The sequence below is a fragment of the Xenopus laevis genome, chromosome 4L (genome assembly GCF_017654675.1).
Source record: "Xenopus laevis strain J_2021 chromosome 4L, Xenopus_laevis_v10.1, whole genome shotgun sequence".
NCBI classification, from domain to species: Eukaryota; Metazoa; Chordata; class Amphibia; order Anura; family Pipidae; genus Xenopus; species Xenopus laevis.
In genome coordinates, this window is record NC_054377.1 from 88,672,547 (window position 1) to 88,695,246 (window position 22,700).

General features: G+C 36.3%; 1 pseudogene; it reads right to left on the reverse strand.

Annotated features, from left to right (window-relative positions):
• Window positions 1-1,171: 1,171 nt before the first annotated feature.
• LOC108713533 lies at window positions 1,172-22,392 on the reverse strand (annotated as a pseudogene).
• Window positions 22,393-22,700: the final 308 nt, after the last annotated feature.

Consider the following 22,700-nt stretch of genomic DNA (forward strand, 5'->3'; position numbering starts at 1 on the left):
TTTATTGGCATTCAAAGGCATCAGGGCCACAGGGAGACCGTGAATGATGAAGAAACTGGCAGTGGGAAACAGGCAGAATAGAGAAGAGTCCAATGGTGCAAGATACACAGCACTCAGGACAGTCAGACACAGGCCAAGAGTCAACAAACTGAAATAGTGAAAACGCTCAGGCAAGACCTACAAGGCATGGATGACCTTTTTATTTTGACTTGGCAACAAAAGTGTCACACCACAACAGAGCATGATGATAATTCAGCCGTCTTCCTCGGCCATATGTGAGGAACACTGCTATTTTAGAAACATCAGACCAATGGGTCGCAAATAGGTCAACCGTAATTATGTTATCCTTGTTACTATGAATTAATCCTAATATGGAGGTGTTGTGTTTTAGGGACACCAGAGGAGCATAGGGTGCAGAAATGTTCTAGGGATTTAATAGAATAAAAATATACCGAAGAATATATACTGTAAGAAACATTATGAGTCAGACTGGATACAAATACCATTTTGGAAAATACCCTTTGCCACAAGTCAAAGTGGTCAACATAAATGACCTACTTCCAGTCATATTTTTCATAGGCTGCTTAGAGAAGTTACACTCCCAAAAACAGTCAGAAAATGTCCATTCATTTTAGATTTCAGTAGGCATGAGAATTCCTTTTCTTTCCAAAACACACAGTAAACAAATATCACTTTGTGTTTCATGCCCACTGTTCCATAAAGAACATATTAAGCTCATTAGAAATCAAAATGACTCCAAAACAAAAAGGTGTTTGTAAAATTTAAAAAGTAGGTAAATGTATTTCTTTGCATTTGTATTAAATAACATTGACAAACCAATTCCATTTCCAGGCTCTACAGGAGTAAACACAAAGTTGTCAATAAGATTATTAAACAGCTTGTCACGTTGCTACAGCTATGTGACAAGGCAGCAACATAATCATTTACAGTTCTAGATCCATACGAAACTTACTGTGCATTCCCCATATAAAAATAATATGGTTACCAAAATGATAAAAAATATACGAGTATTTATTTATGTTTCCAACATTTTGATATGAGACAAAAATATATGACCCTATGGTATTAACAATGCATACATATAAATTAAAAAAAAAAATACATGTAAAAACACATATCTTGTAAGACACATAAAAAAAAAAAAGACAATTTTTAAAATTAACGAATGAGGCAGTTATGTTAAATACACTGTTGGTTTTTATAATAATAAATAGCTAGTGAATATTATTATTACAATATTCTGTTATTGTTCTTACTTTTTTTTTTGGATCAGTACGTCCTGGGAATTCTCTAGGTATGCCTGCGTTGTTTGGCAGTGCTCAATATTATACTTAATAAAATGAAATTGGAAAACTAAGTATCTTTTCACATGAAAAAGAGAAACACACAGACAGAGTTAAGTGTCACAGTTATTTAACCAGAGTTAGGATTAACCTCTTCCACTTCCAGAGAGGATTTCCAATTTTTTGCAGCTAAATTTGCACCTGAGATTAAAACAAAAGGAAGCACTATTTCAGCAAAGCAAATAAAAAGCACTGGTTTACAGTGCTCTTTAAAATCAGACTACATTTTTAAAGTGACAGTACAAGAGCTCCCACACATCCCACTTTCCTACTGCAAACAGGAGCAGGTGGCAAGAGAATCTTAGGGTGCCCCTTGGCTTGTTGTCACAGTAGTATGAGTAGGATGGGAGCCACCTTTACGTGCATGGGCCTGGGCTGGGCCTGGGATGGTGGAGAGAGCCTTATAGAGCAGACTGCATGGATGAAGCTTTCATTTTCATGCTCCTCGTTCAGATCATTGTCATGCTGTGAGAGCTGGCGGTTCAAGGCAATCGCTTCTGCTGCAAATATAGTCAGGTCCTTTGTGCTGCTGTTTCTATCATAACAAAACAGGGAGAGAAGTTGAATATATTGTATTGTTATTAACTAACTTAAGGGCTCTTACACATGGGCATTCTTTTTTTATGTGTTGTTCATATGCATGCAAAGTGCAAAAACATTCATATATTGCATTTATATGCGTTTTTTTGAAAAGCAGCTAAGATCACTTTTGTCAGTTCCAAACGCAACCCTCTATTGGTCAAGCACAACATACCATTTCCTAAACAGAATCAAAATATTGAACCTTAATAAATTAGGAATGAAAAAGTATATAATGAGATCTTAAGCTTTTCAAGTTACACAGGCTTCTTCGTCAGATCTACAAGGCTACACATTACACCTTGCATAATGAAGGATCCGATTCCATTTGAGCAGACTATTTTGAAAGACAGCTTCAAAGCACGAGAAGGCGAGGGAAATCTGTCATATTTCCAAAGAAGCAAAACCAATCCCTCAACCACATTTACATAATTTGCTAGATATGCTGGACATCTAGGCATTAATTTCCATCAGTTTTGTCTTTGTACAGTATTAAAAAGAAACTATATACCAAAGTGCAAAATGACAGACCCTTCTAGCATATCCAGCTACAAGTGCTGCACTGATTAGAAGCAGCATTTATGAGATGGGCCCAATTTTTCAAATAATCATATAACCTAATCCTTTGTTAGCTGATAAATTAGTTCACAGATACAACCACTTCATCAAATCTGCACAAATTTTTTCTTTCGGGGGGGGGGGGCAGTTCTCTTAAATCACTGAAATACTGCATACCCTGTCATACATACCAGAATAATGCTACTTTATGAGATGAGAAAAACAGCTACACTATGGGGCAGATTCACTAAGGGTCGAATTTCGAAGTAAAAAATACTTCGAAATTCGACCCTCGAATTGAAATCCTTCGACTTCGAATATCGAAGTCGAAGGATTTAGCGCTAAACGTTCGTTCGATCGATCGAAGGATTTTTCGTTCGATCGAACGATTAAATCCTTCGAATCGAACGATTCGAAGGATTTTAATCCAACGATCGAAGGAAAATCCTTCGATCAAAAAAAGTTTAGCAAGCCTATGGGGACCTTCCCCATAGGCTAACATTGACTTCGGTAGGTTTTATCTGCCGAAGTAGGGGGTCGAAGTTTTTTTTAAAGGGAAAGTACTTCGACTATCGAATGGTCGAATAGTCGAACGATTTTTCGTTCGAAACGTTCGAATCGAAGTCGAAGGTCGTAGTCGAAGGTCGAAGTAGCCCATTCGATGGTCGAAGTACCCAAAAAATACTTCGAAATTCGAAGTATTTTTCATTCGAATCCTTCACTCGAGCTTAGTGAATGGGCCCCTAAGACTTTTTCCTTTACCCTGTCTTTGAGCATTTGGAAGTCCTCCTGCTATAACCCTGCATACCTTGTGTAGAGTAAACTGATTGACACTAAAGTATGATAATGTTGCCCTTTAAATTTGTCTGCAAGCAATCGCCTACTGAGGAGAAACTCCTGTGAGCAAATGTCATGAATGTCCTTGGATGGATAACTCTTACATATAGTTTTTTAACGAAATCAGTATAAAACGGCTTGCAGCCTAGAGATTACTTGTTTGACTACGGGCTAAACTACACGGGAGATTTTGATCAGATTTTGTATTATACTACAAAATCTGATCCCCAAAGCTGCAATGTTAAGTTAGATCAGATAAAATCAGATGATGTGGTTTGTTCATACAGCATTCGGCATCAATCTATTTCAATGAGAAGAAAAAAGTCTTTCAGACACCATAATATTTTATCTCGTCTGATGCAGACACAGAATGCAGCGTTTGCATCCAACAGGCGTGTTACGTCGGATGGCAAATCTCCCAAGGAAAGCTATTGGACCAATTATCCAGGATGTTTGGGAGCTGGGGTTTTCCAGATAACAGATCTCTATGTAATTTGGATCTTCATACCTTAAGTCTACTAGAAAATAATTTGAACATTAAATAAACCCAATGGGCTGGTTCTGCTTCCAATAAGGATTAATTATATCTTAGTTTAGATCAAGTACAAGGTACTGTTTTATTATTACAGAGAAAAAGTTTGGATTTTTTTGGATAAAATTAAGTCTATGGGAGACGGCCTTTCTGTAATTCGGAGCATTATGAATAACGGATGCCATACCTGTAGTTTACACATCAGACTTTTGTATCAGTCCCATTACGTTTTGACCCATGCAACTACATCTGACTTGTAAGCAGATTATCTTAACAGAAATTCATTTCAAAGCTCTTCTTAAATGAAACACATATGGCTTACAAGCAGCTCATTTTCATCATCTCAATTAGACTTTCTTTGTTATGCATTATAAATAAATAGTACCTCTGAAGCACCAGTGGGGTGGGCAGTCCTCGCTCAGGAGCATCCTTGAAAGGAAGAAAAAAAAAAGGTGAAGTCTACAGACAATGGTACTATTCTGTAAAAAGGAACTAAATTTAGAAAATCCATTCTTGCCAAGTAAAAAGAATCTATACTTAGAAGCAGAATCCTAGTCTTTTGCACATATCTCTATGGAGATAATGAGAAGACACAAATTGCAATGCTTACCCATTGCAACCATGGGTGCTGCAGAACCTGAGCAGCACTCAGTCGCTCTTTGGCATCCCGAACAAGAAGCTTGGAGATCAAATCTTTTGCTGAGCTGGAAATATGGGACCAGTCCTTTTCTGGAAATTCATACTTGCCCTCTTGGATACTTTCAAATAGTTTGTTCTATAAGATACATTAAAATTCAAGAGAGACAAGAATAAAAAGTTACACTCATATACACAAAATACACAAAGATGCAATATACATGTACAATGTTCTATATTTATTCTGCATTCATGGATGCGAGTGCCAAACCACTTAAAAAGGGTTGTTCGCCTTTGAGTTAACTTGCAGCATGATGTAGAGAGTGATACCGTTCCGTGAATTGGTTTTCATTTTTAATTATTCGGTGTTGTTGAGTTATTTGATTTTTTATCCTGCAACTGAACCAGTTTGCAGTTTCAGCAATCTGGTTGCCAAGATTCAAATTAACCTAGCAACCATGCACTGATTTGTATAAGGGACTAAATATGAATAGAAAGATGAGTAATAAAAAGAAGCAATAACAATACATCTGTAGTCTTAGAGAGCATTTGTTTTTTAAGATGGGGTCCGTGAGCCCTATTTGAAAGAGTCAGAAGAAAAAGGCAAATAAAAAAAAATAAAAAATAATCTATAAAAAAAAAATAATGAAGACCAATTGAAAAACATAATAAAAGTTAACTTAAAGGTGAACTACCCCATTAATTGATTTGACAGTACCACACAGAAGTTTACAGGCTAAATTAAGGAATACAGAGCCGGAACTTAATATTTGTACTTGGATAGAGAACTGGCTGAAGATTAAAAAAAAAAAGTAGTGGTGAATGGAACATTTTGTTATCAATGGAGTACCGGTGCAGGAGCAGGTAAGTAAATACATTCACTTGGGGGTGCCTAACATTTGGCATCCCCAAGTGGTAAACAACTTTCCTTCTCTTTTAAATTAACTTTTAGTATGATGTAGAGAGTTATATTCTGAGATAATTTGCAATTAGTTTTCATTTTTTATTATTTGTAGTTTTTGAGTTATTTCACTTTTTATTCAGAAGCTCTCCAGTTTGCAGTTTCAGCAATCTGGTTGCTAGGGTGCAAATTACCCTAGCAACTATGCACTGAATTGAATAAGAGACTGGAATATGAATAGGAGACTATTCATAAACTATATGAAAAAATAAATAATGAAGCCCAATTGAAAAGTTGCTTAGAATTTGTCATTCTATTACATACTAGAAGTTAACTTAAAGTTGAACCACCTCTTTAAGGTAAGACAAGGATGTTGAAGCTTAATGTACAATACTTCCCCTATATGGAGGATGCTGGCACTGAAAAAGTCAAAGCTTTTTGCTGCTCGCAGTGCTCTGAAGAATATACATTAAATGACATGCACTGCTACCCTCTCAGTGTGAACCAGCTATCAGTACATTCACAGTCCACCAGGTGTGGAAGTACATTTCCAGCAGTGCTAGACACTGTGCTGTAAATCTGTAGAGAAATCACTGCTAACACCGTAGTGAGTGTTCCCAATACTGAGCCGCCCAAAGCATGTCGCAGTCTTCTTGAAATTGGCAGCTAGATGGAAAGGGTGTCCCCTCCATTACGGAGTTCCCTGATCAACAATAAAGGGCATTGTAGAGATTAGCCAGAGTTACATTTAATTAAAAGTAGAATACCTGGCACACTCTGCACACTTCTCCTCGGTCCCATCCACAGTCTGTCCCACAGTTGCCCACAAAAGGAGGATACCCACTAAGAATTATGTATAAAATGACACCCAGACTGCACAGATCACAGCGCTTGTCATAAAAAGTAGCTTCCTCAGTGAAAACTTCCACCACTTCGGGAGCCATGTACTCGACTGATCCACACTGTAAATGAGAATCATATGAAACGTTAAGAACAACCTGCTGATTTATTTCTTTTGTAATGTCACAGAGGTTCATATTGCGTCACTGTAGACACCCATAGTAACCAGCTACCTTTGATCAATGTAAATATCTGATTGACTGTTAAGGTTTACAATACTAAATAATATTTGTAAGTTAGGTGTTTGGACCATTACAGTGGTTTTTTTTTGGGGGGGGGGGAATGAGTCAAAATGCTTCAACTGCTTCAAATTCATAAGAACAGCAAACCAAGTGGCGCTGTCCACTGGGGATTGCTAGCTTCTTGGTCTCAAAAAAAATGGAAACAAACAGCAATAGGGATGCCGCAACTTGCTCATTATGTCATGCGTGTGATGTCATAAGCAGGTTATGCACATGCGCTCTGACCTAACATGGCCACACCTAGAGCACCCTCCTGGTGCGAGTGTTCTAGCGCTGGCGGGAGGGGGGGTAATTTTAAAAAAAAAAGCTACTGTTACCCCCCAACCGAACTGCCGGCTCTATAAGCCTGCACCTTTGGTTGGGGGATAATATTTTTTGACAACAGGTGCCCTTTAAGATCTGTGTGAACACTGTATTTCGACAAATTAAGCAGTTGAATGCCATTCCTGATAGAGGTAAAATTTAGCTTGAAGACAAATAGATTGTAGCACCAACTCATTGGGCAAAAATCTGTTAAATAAGTGCCCTAAACTAGTAATACATTACAACAGTTACATAATGAATGATTTAAGTGTTACGAATTGAAGCTCAAAATCCTAACCGTGTTCAGTTCGCTACACAAATGCACAATTTCTCAACCAAAATACACAAGAGACCTACTTACAGGTGTTGTTAACTCCGGCGTAGTTATAGGGGTGCATGCACTGTTTAGTTTTACACCGCTTCCAAGATCAAAGTCACAGATTTTCACAGGCGACACCTGAAAACAAAATGATAATACTGGAAATTGTGAACAGTGTTTTGTCTTTGGGGAAAGGGTACATGTTATGTATCTAATGTTTTTCTCTGCCTGTTTGTTATCAGGAGAGCTATACTCTATACTAGCTATAAAAGTTTCATGTCAAAGGATTAAAAAAAAAAAGAGAAAAAGAAAGCAGCAATCAATCAACAGTGCTAAATATACTATATATATATGTTGAACCTGTAGGCTGGTTCAATATGTTCAGTATACAAAACATGGCATTTTTAGCAATATTCATTTGTACGGTTTTCTCTCCTTTTCATAGGTGAGCCACCTGGGTCATACAAACTAGAAGGACCAGTGCTCCAATGTATTTCTATCCTAATACTGTTCTTTATCTTACATTTCAGTCCCAAGAACTCCAGAGAAACCCTACATAAAAAAAGCAAACAAAATAATTTAGGATAAATGTACCTTATCTTTACATTCACACAATATGTTTTTTTGTTTTTAAGTCACGGTGAGCGATACCTAACAAAAAGAAGACAGCAGGGTGTAAATGAGAGCTAACAAAAACACTCAGAAAAGGCTCTTTACTTAGATTATTAAACACTTTGCCTTTTCGCCATGCCTCTTCTTAGAAATCATATAATGCACATTTAATCAATAAGCTACAAGAGCAACTTTCTAACAAAAAAATCAATCTACAAACTCCACAGAAGCCAAACAAACAGTTTACATAGAGGTTTACAGAATGAATATGGAAAACCCTGCTTAAAGGACTAGTTTTTTTATTTTTTTTAAATATTTAATATATCTATCTGTCCAAACGGCACCTATAAACGGTGTCTTGGCAGTTCTGTAAAAAATTAAATTTGCGCAACCGCAAACACATGAATTATCAAGTGTTCAGTCAACAGAAAACAGACCCTTAAAAGTCAAGTAACTTTGAAGCTCTGAAAAACAGAACGGGGACACATTTCTGTTTATAATTGATGGATTTATTTTTTTCTCCAATTACAATGTGCAAATCAGGGTTCAGATTTGGCTTCAGGTTCAGCCAAATCTTTAGTAGATGCTTCAGTATTTATCTGAATCATAAAAATATGGCTTTGGTGCATCCCTAAGTACAGGTATTGGACTTGTTATCCAGAATGCTCAAGAGCTAGGAAAAGAGGTATTTTTCATAATTTAGATCTCCATACCTTAAAGTCTAAAAAAAATAATTTCAGCATTAAATAAACCAATAGGATTGTTCAGTCTCTAATAAGTATTGATTATATCTTAGTTAGGATTAAATACAATGTAATGTTTTAAGATTATAAAGAAAAAGGAAATCATGCTTAATAATTTAAATTATTTTTTAAAATTTTTTAAAATTGATTCTATGGGAGATGGTCTTCCTGCAATTTGGAACTTCCTGGATAACGGATCTCGTACCATAGTATTAAAATGAGATTTCCCTGTCAGAGCAACAGTGCTGTTGATAAATATAATTATATATTATACAGATAAATAAGTCTCTCTTAGTCAATTAAAGGGGCAGATCACCTATCTAATGACTATGACTTCTTAAATTCAAGGTTTATGGTCAGTAAGGCTTAAGTTCAGAAATGTATCAAATGATGTATTAAAATTAAATTATTAACAACAATTAAAACAATTTACAGAAACTAAACACCCCAGACAAGTTGAGAAACAAAACTTTAAAAGTAATATTATAAAATGGTGAAAAATAAAAAGCAGTTAAAAGAAATCACTATTTCTGGTGATGGTGAGGAAAAGATAAAATGTTTGGAAAGTGAACAACTCCTTTAATGTTTTAATAAATTATTATCTTTGTGTGTGTGGCATGGCAGTTCTGCATTATGCATTTCTCTTAAGAGATCTAACAGTTTGGATTGATGTATTCTACTTTTTCCCTTACTTTATTTTTAAGATGCTCATCTGATGTAATTGCTTACACTGCATGGCATGCCTATGAAAGGCCTTACTAAGCAAGAAGAGTAGGTGTATCAACAGCTCAGCACAATATGCTGGGAGACTGCTGACTTTAGAGCAGCAGGAAACTGGTACAATACAGATGTCATAATAAAAGGCTGTCAATCTGTCATGTTTATTATCACATCCCTTCCTAAATGAAATACAACACTCCCAGGTAGTAAAATGGAAGCCATACTTCTTGTTTTTCCCTTACCTTTCATATGAAGGAAATCAAGGGCAGATGCAATATCCTTAACCACTTTACTGGCCTCTCTTTCATTGAAGTGTTTCCTTTTTTGAATATGGGAAAGTATTTATCCTGAAAAAGAAGATATGTTTATATGAATTATTGCACATTTTCCCAAATAATCGGTTTAATGTCCAAATACATCGTTTGTTGGCCAATTGGCATATAAAATAGGTGACAATAACATTTATCAGTACTAAAAATAAAAAACTTGACGTGCTTGTCTAAACTATAATGTTAGGAGATAAGTTGGATACAATAACTATCAAGATGCAGCTGGGGGAACTGAAGCTTATATCGACTAAACTGAAGAAATAGATCATATGTATAAAAGCTTCTTTCAAGAGATATTAATTGAATTTCTAAACTTTGTTGGAAGCCTACACATTCCCTTTAAAATTTTAAGCAGAGAATTAAAAAATAAATACAGGTATAGAACCTGTTATCCAGAATGATCAGGACCTAGGATTTTCTGGATAAGGGAGCTGTATGTAATACGGAGCACTGCACTTTAAGTTTACTATAAAAAGATAATTTAAATATGAAATAAACCCAATAGGATTGATTGCAGAATGGTTCTGCCTCCAGTTACTATTAATTATATCTTAGTTAGGATCAAGCACAATTAACTGTTTTATTAGTAAAGAAAAATGGGAAATCATTTTAAAAAATTAGATTTGATTAAAATGGAGTCTATGTGAGTTGGCCTTCCCTTAATCGGATCCAATCTGTGTGTGCGTGCCTATGAAAAAACTTGTGACAGCCTGTGTCCTATGAAAGTTAACTGTAAGGTTACTAACGTCTTTATGGCTGTGAACTTTACCTGAATTTTAAGCTTCTCTAATAGTGACACAGCAAAAATGTGCTTGGCCTAAAAAAATAGGCAGTCTAACAAGAAAAGTCACATTCTGGCTCTTTATCTACAAATATTTTTTAAGTATAGCCTTTAACCATACTCTGAAGGTTTCAGGATACCGGCTTGCCGTCTCTAAACCTAAAAATAACCTTAAGTTAAGTGCGATCAAGCGAATTATCTTCATAAGGGTCTAAAATATTAACTTATGAGTAGTATGTCACTTTCTTCGAATAATGCTACAAACTGAAGTTGATGCATGCTATTAGTCTCATACAGAAGGAAGTACAGGAATAATACAGCCTTCCTCAAAGCCAACCTTGTCAAAGTACTATAGCAACCTTAACAGTCTTTCTTAATGGGGTTGTTCACCGTTAAATTAACTTTTAGTATGATGTGAGAGTTATATCCTGAGACAATATGCAATTGGTTTTAATTTTTTATTTGTGGTTTCTGAGGTTTTTAGCTTTATATTCAGCAGCTCTCCAGTTTCTGATTTCAGCAATCCGTTTGCTAGGGTCCATTACCATAGCAACTATGCATTGATTTGAATAAGAGACTGGAATAGGGGCATGAGAGGGCTTGATAAGAAATATCAGTATTAAAAAGTAGCCATTACAATAAATATGTAGCCTTACAGAGCATTTGTTTTTTAGATGGGGTTAATGACCCTCATTTGAAAGCTAGAATGATTCAGAAGAAGATGGCAAATGTTTAAAAAAAGGCCAAAACAAAGTCAGCTTAAAGGAAAACTATAACCCCCAAACAATGTAGGTCTCTATAAAAAGATATTGCATAAAACAACTCATATTTAAAACCCTGCTTCATGTAAACAAACCATTTTCATCATAATATACTTTTCTAGTAGTATGTGCCATTGGGTAATCATAAACAGAAAATTTAAAAAAAAATAAGGGCCGCCCCTGGGATCGTACGATTCACTGTGCACACACAAACTATACTTCTTAGGTCACATGAGCCAATTAAAAGACAGAGTTGTGTCTCTTGCTTCAACTCTTCCGGTTACAGTTAGAGATGTAGTATTTCTGGTCAGGTGATCTCTGAGGCAGCACACAGACAATCACAAAATGGTGGTTGAAGGCAAGAGATGTAAAAGGGCAAGATTTACTTAAATATATATTCCAGTTTGGTAAGATTCTTTAATATGCCACTTAATATGATATAAACTGTTGCTTAAGTATTCATTTTGGGGGTATTGTTTTCCTTTAACGGTGAACCACCCCTTTAAGCATATATTAAAAAAATACAGTGAAAACTCGATTTTATTATTATTTAAATATTTGTATAAAAGCACAAGCCAGCAGAGGAAAAAAAATTGTTTCTCTATCCTTAAAATAAGAAATGGATATTTTACTTTAAAAGCCTTTAGGGATGTATTTGCCAAACTAGCTCATGCACTTGAAATGGTTTGTGATAATTCCAATCGCTGCCTCCAAACATTACACAATCGGACACTCCCATCTCCTGTCCTTCAGCTTTTTCCTGCTTCATTAAGGCCACAGTACTTTCACCTGCCAATATTAATTCTTTTAAAACGGGTTTAAATGTGCTGCTCAATGTGATGAATAAGTAGAAAATAAGTCAGTAAAGTACCTCCTCGCAGCTTTTCAAAGACCAGATAAAAGCGAGCATCGTCTTCACAGAATTCTATTAACTCCAAGATGTTCCTGAAGGCGAAAATAAAAGTCAGAAAGCAGAACACAATCTTGGTTTCTGCAACTATAAGCAGGACACTTCACATATGTCTTAGGGCAATGGTACTTGTTTGTTCCATGAAACAAATTAACGAATTACAGCGGTGATTGCAAGACAAAAGGAAAAAATTGATTTTTTTTTTAATTAAAATTTTAGTTTTAGCATGTTCTGTTTATTGCTTATGTTGAAAAAGGGAGAATACTGCCCTTTTAAATTCCAAATGCTGAATAATATATAACTGATAATGACTGTGCTATTTCAGCAACATCCATTGCTACTTGTAACCACTGCATTCTAACTCCCAGTGTCTACTTCAGTAAAAATCACTGCTGCAAGAATCCCTGGTACTAATGCGAAGTACTAGTCAGATCATCATACCAGTTGAAAAGAAGAGTTGATCTGTGGGAGAATGTGTAATATGTAACATGGTGTCTATTGCCTCATGTCTCCTAGAGTGACATTAAGCCATGGTTTTAATGTAAATAAATAATGAAATGCTTTTAAATAATGCAAAATACATACTCTGCACACTGGCTCATTGCAACTCCCTTCACTGGCTTAGTTAGTTTATGTTCTGCAAGACACTCATTTATTCAGTGAATAGAGAGGGCAGCACCATCACACAGCGGCAGCATTGCTAACAGGGGACCCCCTTTGTGCTTCCCCCAAAGCTGTGCAGGGCTCAAAAGCTTCAAATTCAATCCTATTTCAATTCCTGCCTCTGCTTAAGACAGAAACAAAACAACTTTTTTTTTGTAATTTTAAAAATGACAATATTTCCTAAGTGACAAAATAGAAGGGGAAGCTCACTTTAAAATTACGTTTTAGTATAATGTAGACAACAATATTCTAAGACAATCTGCAAGTTCGTTTTTTGTGTTTTTTTAAAATATATAGGTAGGATGCCATCTGTCTTTCCAACTAAATCTGACATGCTCTAGCTGAAAATTCACAGATAAAAAAATGTTTTTTTTTGTCTGCTGGGGTCTCTGACAGTGATAGCAGTGATAGTAGTCAAATTCCATTGTACCATATATGGTTCTCAGCACATGTCAGAAGTAGCAGTGAGCACTGGTACTTGTGTGAAACCTTGCACTCTGATGTAATCACATGTGGATAAAAAAAGATCACCCTTTAAAGAGAAAAGCTAAAAACTGCTGCTCTGGCCTTCTCTAGATGGCACTATTATGGCTGCATAAAATAATCATTAGGCACACTGATCCTTACCTGCAATGTTGTTTAAAGGAGAAGGAAAGGTTCAAACTAATTTAGCTTTTATCAGAAAGATCTATATAAATACACTAGTAAACCCTCAAAGTAATGCTGATCTGACTACTTTGTCAAAAGAAACACCACATTTCTTTCCTTCTATTGTGTACACATGGGCTTCTGTATCAGACTTCCTGCCTTCAACTTCAAACCTCCTTGCCCCAGGCGTGAGCATGCTCAGTTTGCTCCTCTCTTCTTCCCTCCCTGCTGTAGTCTGTGCCCAGAGACTCAGGTGGGAAGTGATGTCATAGCAAGCTAATATGGCAGCTTCTACCCTAAGCAAACAGCAACAGTGTCTAGAGCGGTTTACTCTTTAATAGAAAAGCAATCTAAAGAATAAAAATGACGTTCTCGCTTGCACTATTGTGGCTAATCTATTGGCAATAAACTGACTTGGTAGCTTTATTTTTTTTAGATACATTGATTATAATCCAATAGTATATGGTTGATTGTTTTAAAGGATTGTTATGCCCCCTTTTAACTATTATTTAAAATATAATTTAAGGTTATCCTATACGTTTTTAGGGTATCTGAATCTAACAATTCCCATTATCTGTCTTTATTTTATGGTCTGCACTTGGCAGCTGTTGCTTTTAAAAGGATTGCTCACAATTTAAATTAACTTTTACTATGATATAGATATTGACATTCTGAGTCAATTTGAAATTGATTTTCATCTTTTATTACTTGTGGTTTTTGAGCTTTACAATCAGCAGCTCTCTAGTTTGCAATTTTAGCAATCTGGTTGCTAGTGTCTAACCATAGCAACCATGCATTGATTTGAATAAGAGACTGGAATATGAATAGGCGTGAGCCTGGATAGAAATCTGAGTAATATAAAGTAGCAATAACAATACATTTATAGCCTTACAGAGCATCTGTTTTTTTTTAGAAGGGGGTCAGTAACCCCAATTTGAAAGATGGAAAGAGTCAGAAAAAAAAGACAAATAATAATAAAAAAAAAACTATGAAAAATAAAACAAAGACCAATTAAAAAGTTGATTAGAATTAGACATTCTAAAACATATTAAAAGTTGAATTAAAGGTGAACCTCCCCCTTAATTATATAGAAATTTGATTAAAGCTGGCCGTAGATGCAAAGGTAACATTGTATGATTAATCGTTCAGTCGATCGGACAGGATAAAAGATTTGTATTGGCTACCAATAAGATCTCTGCATGCATTGCCTATCTGACGAAATCAATGGGAGATTGTCACTACTATTTGTCGGACATAACTTTCATACAATTGCTGTGTGTCACCTAATGGCCCGAGCATGTTGTGATTTGTTCTCTTTATTACTTTATATTAATCTGGATGGTTAGTCTAAGGTCGGAAGATTACCACGGACATTTGTCCGACATTGACTATAATCTGCACCTCTATGGCCAGCTTTATGTTAAAGATGGAAGTTAAGGTGGCCATACACGGGCCGATAAAAGCTGCCGACAGACCGTGTCGGCAGCTTATTGGCCCGTGTATGGGGGCCCCCGACGGGCTTCCCCGATCGAGATCTGGCCGAAAGTCGGCCAGATCTCGATCGGATGGGATTAAAAATCCCGTCGGATCGCGGCCGCATCTGTTCGTTGATGCGGTCCCGCGATCCGACCGCCCGTTTGGCGAACGCTAGGATCCGATCGTTGGGCCCTAGGGCCCACGATCGGATCAGCCCGATATTGCCCACCTCAAGGTGGGCATATCGGAGGGAGATCCGCTCGTTTGGCGACATCGCCAAACGAGCGGATCTATCCGTGTATGGCCACCTTTACTGACTTCCTTATTTGGAAACGTGCATGCTCAACAATGTGAATTTATCTGAAAAACATTTGTTTACCTTTTCTACATTTTAGAAACCCAGTGTATTTCTCTTACAATCAGCTCTTCTTCACTGACCGTATGTAAATTAGAATAGGAAACCCTAGAAATTGTAATTAACATCAATCTATAAACACAAGATCCATATAAATAAAATTCGTTTCTGGAAGAATGCGGATATTACTTGTTGCCTTGGCACTGGTATAACGTTTCCACTTCTCGAAACACTCTACTGCGACTGTGCCCAGCCTTCTTTTCAACTATCTGCAGAAAGAGGAATAACAAATTGGCAAAAGCACAAGAGTGATAAAACAAAAACATAAGCAAATTACACCTTATCTCATGAAGACCATATTTACACACCATGCTTGGTAGAATAGAATATATGCTAAATAATAAAATACTAAGAACATAAAAACTTTTTTTTCAGATTTTTGTAAGGACCCATTTTGCATCAAACACTCTGAAAACTGGGATGCCAGAGACCCAACACTGTTCAAGAAATTAGGAATTTGATGGATTTGAGCAACAATTGTGTGTTCTGTCCCCACCCAGAGTTAAAGGGCAGGATGAAGCAGCAGAGGAAGAAAATCACATCCAGTCAACTCTACACCACGGCAAATTTTAGCTTAGTCCTGACTCGGGTCCAGAGAATTACCTATACTACCTATTGTCTAAACTTAATTGGCCAGAATAACAATGTAAGAACATGTATTTTTAAAGCGCCAACATATTCCACAGTGCTGTACAATAAATGGGTTTATTCAAAGAACATGCAGAGAAGAAGGCCCTGCCCAAAATACACTAATTTACAATCTAAAAGGCATAATGCAACAAATACAATAACTATTATTCTACATACATACAGAGCAGTGCAAACTGTATACAATATACGGGTTTGCACTGCTCTGTATCTAGAGCGTATACTATTTTGTATAATTGGCCTTGACAGTTCTACTCTGACTTGTTATAAATTCAGGGATCTGTGCCCCAAAGTTTCATCCTGTAGTCACATAATAAATAGTCAAGACCTAAGACATGCAATTAAATCACAGCAAGTGCTTTTGCAACATCATTTATCATCAATGTGTTCCAGCAACAAAGAGACACAACTTGAAAGGCAGAAGAAACAAATTGATTGGTTTAATCGCTCCTAGGATTGTTAGTGCATTAGACAAAAAGAACTGTTTTTATAACCAAGTATTTTACAGAAGGGCATTTTTGTGCAAGAGAAGCTTTATCTGTAATTCATGTGAACAATTCAGATTTCTTATTTATGGGTTCAACACAAAATATGTGCAAAATACAAAAATATGTGCAAAATATGTAACAAACTTTAATAATAATATTGTGATCATTTTTTACATTACATTTGCTTGTGTATGGCACAGAGTGTGCATTAATACATATATATTATTCACTTACAATAGCACTCATTTTAATTACTTTAACAATGTGGTGGTGGTGGGGGGGGGGGGTTAGACAAAAATGTAATGTATAATGGCTGGAGAGACTGGATGTCTAACATAATAGCCACATCACCAACTCTGACTTTGTCAGTGACTTTAAGGGGGGGGCACATGGAACATAACTGTTCAGTGAGTTTGTAATTGATCCTCAGCATTCATCTCAGATTCAAAAGCAACAGCAATATGTTATAATAACAAAAAGCCTGCGAGTCCAGTAAGTGTAACTTTTAAATCAGTCTTCTGTATGGCTGCCATTAGCCTTCCCAAACAAAAAAATCACCCTCCGCCTATGCTCCGCGTTCAAGTTTGTGAGCTAGCGTTGTCATTTCAGCATTGAGCACAGAGGGGAAGGGCTGAGGAGGGTATAGTACAGTGTCAGTGCTACTCATTTCAGATTTTATCAAGGATACTCACCCTTTGCCCCATTTTCATCGACATTTCTCTGGGTTTCTTATACTTTACCCTATTTGTATCCAACAGTGCACCAGCAGAATGACTACCCTTCTTCATTAGAGTTTTAATTGTTTCTGTGCAATTATCTGTGCTGCTAACGCTTGCACACAAGATAATATGCCATGTAATTGGCCTTGTCCTTAAATGAATTTCTCAACACTAGGCTTATACTCCAGTCAATACATTTTCCCAGTTTTCTTAGGTAAATTTAGGTACCTCGATTTATTCTCGGGTCAGCTTATACTCGAGTATATACGGTAATCGCTAATTGGTCGATGTGGGTTACTGCCCAGGTGTAAATTTGCCCACCGTTTATAAATGATCCCCAGTATGTTTAGTGGTAGACCATGACTTCGTTCAAAGGGCTAGTTAACCTGAAAATCAATTGGTTAGTGCCAACCACACACACTTATTTTACCAATACACACTTACATAGACAGAATTTTAGGGGATCAGGGGGGTCATACACATTCACAGCACTCACACACGCTTGCACACACAACACGCAATTGGCCAACTGTACACACACACACTATTTGGTGTCTTTTTTTTTTATTGCATAATCAGTTTTTTTTTCCTGAAAAAACTTTTACTGCCATTGCAAATAGCGTATTTGCTAATTGCACTGCACAATACCTTTTGTATGTTATTTCAGTGATTATATTGCAATTTCAGTGATTTTGGTGCATTTTAAGCCATTTTATTGCATGTTTGATGATTTTATTACATTTTCAGCTTTGTGAAGTTTTTCCACAGGACTATTTGTATACGCTAACTTCATTTTGGGTCTTCTTAATGCCAGATACTTTGGTAAACCTATGCACAATGGACATCAACCTGTTTGGAGGACCCCGGCAATCATATTTAGGGTGCTTTTTCTTGGTATGTAATGATACACGGGTCATATGATGCTGGAAAGTTGAAGCTTTGAGGCAATTTTCAGGTATTTCACCAAAACCGACAAATCTGGGTAAGGCTTGTGACGGAGTAGTTTGGAGCAGAAAGGCATGGGTACCCATTTTAGATTCGGTAGAATGTGTACTTTTCTAAAATACATGGTTTTGGGGGGTAAACATATTTTTCTGTTTTTACCCACAAAAAATGCAGTAAATGTGTTGATTTTTCAGTAGCTGAAGTAAAGTCCTGCACAATTTGGATGCGCTAATTTCATATTGGGGTCACTAAATGCCAGATACTTTGGTAAACCTATGCATAATGGGCATCAAACTGTTCAGTGGACCCCTGGCAATCATATTCAGGGTGCTTTTTCTTGGTACCTAATACAGTGCGAGATATGCGGAGCAGCAAAATAAAATCTTTGAAGTGGATTTTCAGAATTTTGATAAATTTTTATAAAAACGGTTACGTTCAGACAAGTTTTGATGTTTGATAGGAGTAGAGAGACATAGTTACCCATTTTGGAATCAGCAGAATGTGTACTTTTCAAAAATATATGGTTTGCTGGGGTAAACCTACAGTTTCAGGATTTTTTGGCCTTGGAATCTAAAGTATGCCATTTTCTGCCTTCATGCTTTCAAAATTCAGTAATATATTGCAGGGAGTTTTTGCTGTAAAGAAGTCCTAAATCTCCCTAAAACTATACATATCTGGTATTGGCACATTCGAGAGACATTAGGCTTTCCAAATCAGTTTAATTTTTATGCGTAAAATGAAATATTTTTCTGGTATAAATTCATATACAGGTACTATGAAAAATAGGAATTTATAATTTTTTTGGTATTTAGCGCTATAAATCTTTTTGGTACATGAAAACTCAGGCAGATTTAGAAAGCTCAGGTTCTCCTGAAAAAAAAAACAATGTATATTTTTTCTAGGTAAACTATAGGTTTCCCCTCAGAAAATGCCTAAAGTGAGAGAGCACAAAATGTTTCAAAAATGGCTGGCATTTCGCATAACCAAAATGTCAGTCTGCTGGCATTTAAAGGGTTAACATGTTGTGATCTACAGCTGTCATGCTTGGAATGCATGCCAGAATGTGTTGCTAGAACCTAATTACCCTAGCAACAAGAGAGAAGTGTTAAAATGAAAATAATAGATGAATAGGAGAGGGCATGAAAACTAAAAGCAACAACAAAAAAGGAATCTTTTTTGCAGCCGGGGTCAGTAATCCGGACAGCCAGACGAGATTAGTAGACCAGATTAGGAAGTCTGCTCAATCAAAACTAGGGATGCAGTGAATCAACTATTTTGGATTTGCCTGAACCCCGAATCCTGTGAAAGATTCTGCTGAATACCTAACTGAATCCAAACCCCAATTTGCATATGCAAACCAGGGTGTGAGAGAGGGGACAAAAAGAGCAGTGCGTGGCAAAAGAATTTTCACTTCACTGGCACAACAAATAAGTAATAATACAGTAATTATTTGTGATTAACTAAGGTTGCCATTGTGTACAGGTTCCGGCTGATATTGTGATCATTTAGTAGATCTGTCATTGTTTGTACACAATTAATACATTTCACAGAAATCAGAAATTATGGCGGGAAATCTCAAGGCGAATAAAAAGGTCTTTGATGTTCAGTGAGGACAACCAGACTGGATCATTTATTTATGAAAAGGATGGGTACATTTAACTTGTAAAGAACAAATGAAGAAAAAAAAAAGAAAAAAAAAGGAAATACTTTTTGAGACTCAAACATAAATTAAAATTATAATTTATAATGATTTTAATAGAGAGACCCTTAAAATATCCAGTCAAAGGACAACCTAATGTTCAAATGAAAAAAGAAATTTGAGAAATATTAACGCAGCCCAGCCAGGAGAGCACATAGAACATTCTGAAGTGCAACTGTAATGATCTGGCACCAGAAAGTTTCCTTTCAGTGTGGCCAAACTGCCTGTTTCTGTCATCAAAATCACAGATGCTTCAGGTAGAGGCATGCAAGAGACGTGGACAAACAAAACACTAGCGGAATAATTTTACCTTGACAGCGTAATCTTTTCCATTCTGTAAACTGACACAGCCTTGAACTTTAGCATAAGCTCCCTCTCCAAGTAGCTCGTCAGTCAGTCTGTACTGATCTGCCAAAAAAAAAAAACACAATGACTCACTTCTCATACAGAGGTGTAACATGCAGAAATGATGAAAGACACCTTATGTGAATAAGAAGGGTTCATGGTGAATAGGAGCACCATTTCATGTTAAAAGCTGCATTCTTATTTTGCACATGGTAACCACGGTAAACCTCCTAAAACTCTGCAAAGTCATTGAACAAGGATATCATTTATTTCCATTCTGCCTCCCAGTGCAATGAGAAATAGCAAGTGTATAACTTGCTCATGCCTTATAGAAATACAGAAAATCCAAGGAACTGCAGCACAGTGTGTCGATGAATCTACTTTGTATAATGGTGATTTTAGTGGGTGACACAAAAAGTAGACAAAATAGCAATGTTTCGGGCTTCACTGGGCCCTTTATAGAAATACAGTAGTTTATTATAGAGTAAATATTTAAACCGCCATTAAAAAAAAAAAAGTCACTGATCATCATTAGAAAAAAAAATGATGTCCCACAAAATCTAGATTATCTGAACATTCTAGACAACACTTTACTCTATAGATGTTGGAAATTTACAGTTGGGCAACAAGGCTACATCCATACCTGACATATATTTAGCTCAACATTTATTTCTTGTTAGAACCAAGCAACCTTTCTATTTTTCTCCAAAATAAGCATCCATGGCATGTCCCACTCAAAAGTGGCAAAAGTGTAGACAATGTGTCTGTGCAGAATAACCAATGCCTGTATGTTTTACACAACATTTACATTTCAATACAGTGAATGCAAACTGCATATAAAGGGGGTTTCGTTTTTATTTAAATAAGCACTTTAGTAGTGTGCCAAGAATATTTCTTCTGGCCTTCTTCTTCAGCCTTTATGAATACAAGCAGCTATCATGTTTGCTTTCTCAGCAGAGACTTACAGCAACCTTTTTATATATTACACAATAGTAATAGCTTATTTTCACAAGCTGAAAATATTGTATAATGTAAGCCACATTGATGCATCCAAATCGAATATTTAAATTGTATGAACAGAACGAAGGGTGGTATCATCTTTAGCAAGAAGACTGCAAAGTTTTTTTTAAATTTTTAGTACAAATCACTGTCCTAATGTAATGCAGTTCTACTGCAAATAGCCCTTGCACTAAAGTAACAAGCTATGGTACGGCAATTAGTAAATTACAGATTAATTCTTTATTAGTGAAGATTGTAGCCGACCATTGTTTTTCAACAAGAAAGGGTGTGGCAGTGTGTCAAATGCATAATCCAAACCGGTTTATGCATATCAATTACATTTTTGTACTTGTTTTCCATTGACAACCATATGCCTTCAAGCGGTTTCAAATACATTGCAGTTATTGTTATACATAGAAGCCTTATTTTAAAAAGATCTGTCCAACAGCTTTATCCCCAAAGGGAATCTTATACAGGTATGGCACCTGTTATCCAGAATGCTCGGGACCTGGGGTTTTCAGGATAATGGATCATAATTTGGATCTTCATTTACTAGAAAGTCATTAAATAAACCCAACAGACTGGTTTTGCTACCAATAAGGATTAATTATATCTTAGTCGGGGATCATGTACAAGGTATTGTTTTATTATTGCAGAGAAAAAGGAAATCATGTTTAAAAATTTGCATTATTTGTATATAATGGAGTCTTTAGGAGACTGCCTATCTGTAATTTGAAGCTTTCTGGTTAATGGGTTTCCAGATAAAAGATGTAGTTTCAATTGCTTGTTTGTGCTACAAAGCATTTGTGTCCATTTACTTTCTGCATGTACACACTGTGCTACTATGCAAAGAGAACATCTTGGTTGCAAAATGGTTTGAGGAGTAGACGGTTCTAACCATGGGTCGGGGGAATAAGGTTATTCAGTATAGGAATTCTATACAAGTATAGGAATTCTTCTAATTCCACCAACACGAGCCGTAACACACAAGTAAAACACATGTATAATGGACACAAAAACAGCTAGAAACAGTGGAAAAAGCCGGAATTGCCTTTGCATTCAAAGAAGTTAATTAATTTTGGGCTAGAATTAACCTTTGGCATTGCAACCATATCACAGGCCAGCAATATAGTGTACATTTAGGCAGCTGGCAAAAAGTAAGCACACAACCACACTAACATGCCAAGAAGAGATACCTGCAAACTTCCCGGTAAAGCTCTCCATTGCTCTAGTCCTCCGCTTCTTCTTTCTCCTTTTTCCTCCATCATCAATTGGGACAGGCTGACTGCTCACCATTTCTAGGTTAAAACAAACCTGCATTAGGTTAGTGTTAAAGCAGCGGTGTGAAAACAACACAGGACCACTATAAAGACACATCTATATCTACAGTCATATGAAAACGTTTGGGAACCCCTCTCAGCCTGCATAATAATTTACTCCACTTTCAACAAAAAAAGATAGTGGTATGTCTTACATTTTCCAAGTACTGGGGTGTTTTCTGAACAAAGATTTTTAGTGAAGCAGTATTCAGTTGTATGAAATTAAATCAAATGTGAAAAACTGGCTGTGCAAAAATGTGGGTACCCTTATAATTTTGCCAGTTTGAATGCATGTTACTGCTCAATACT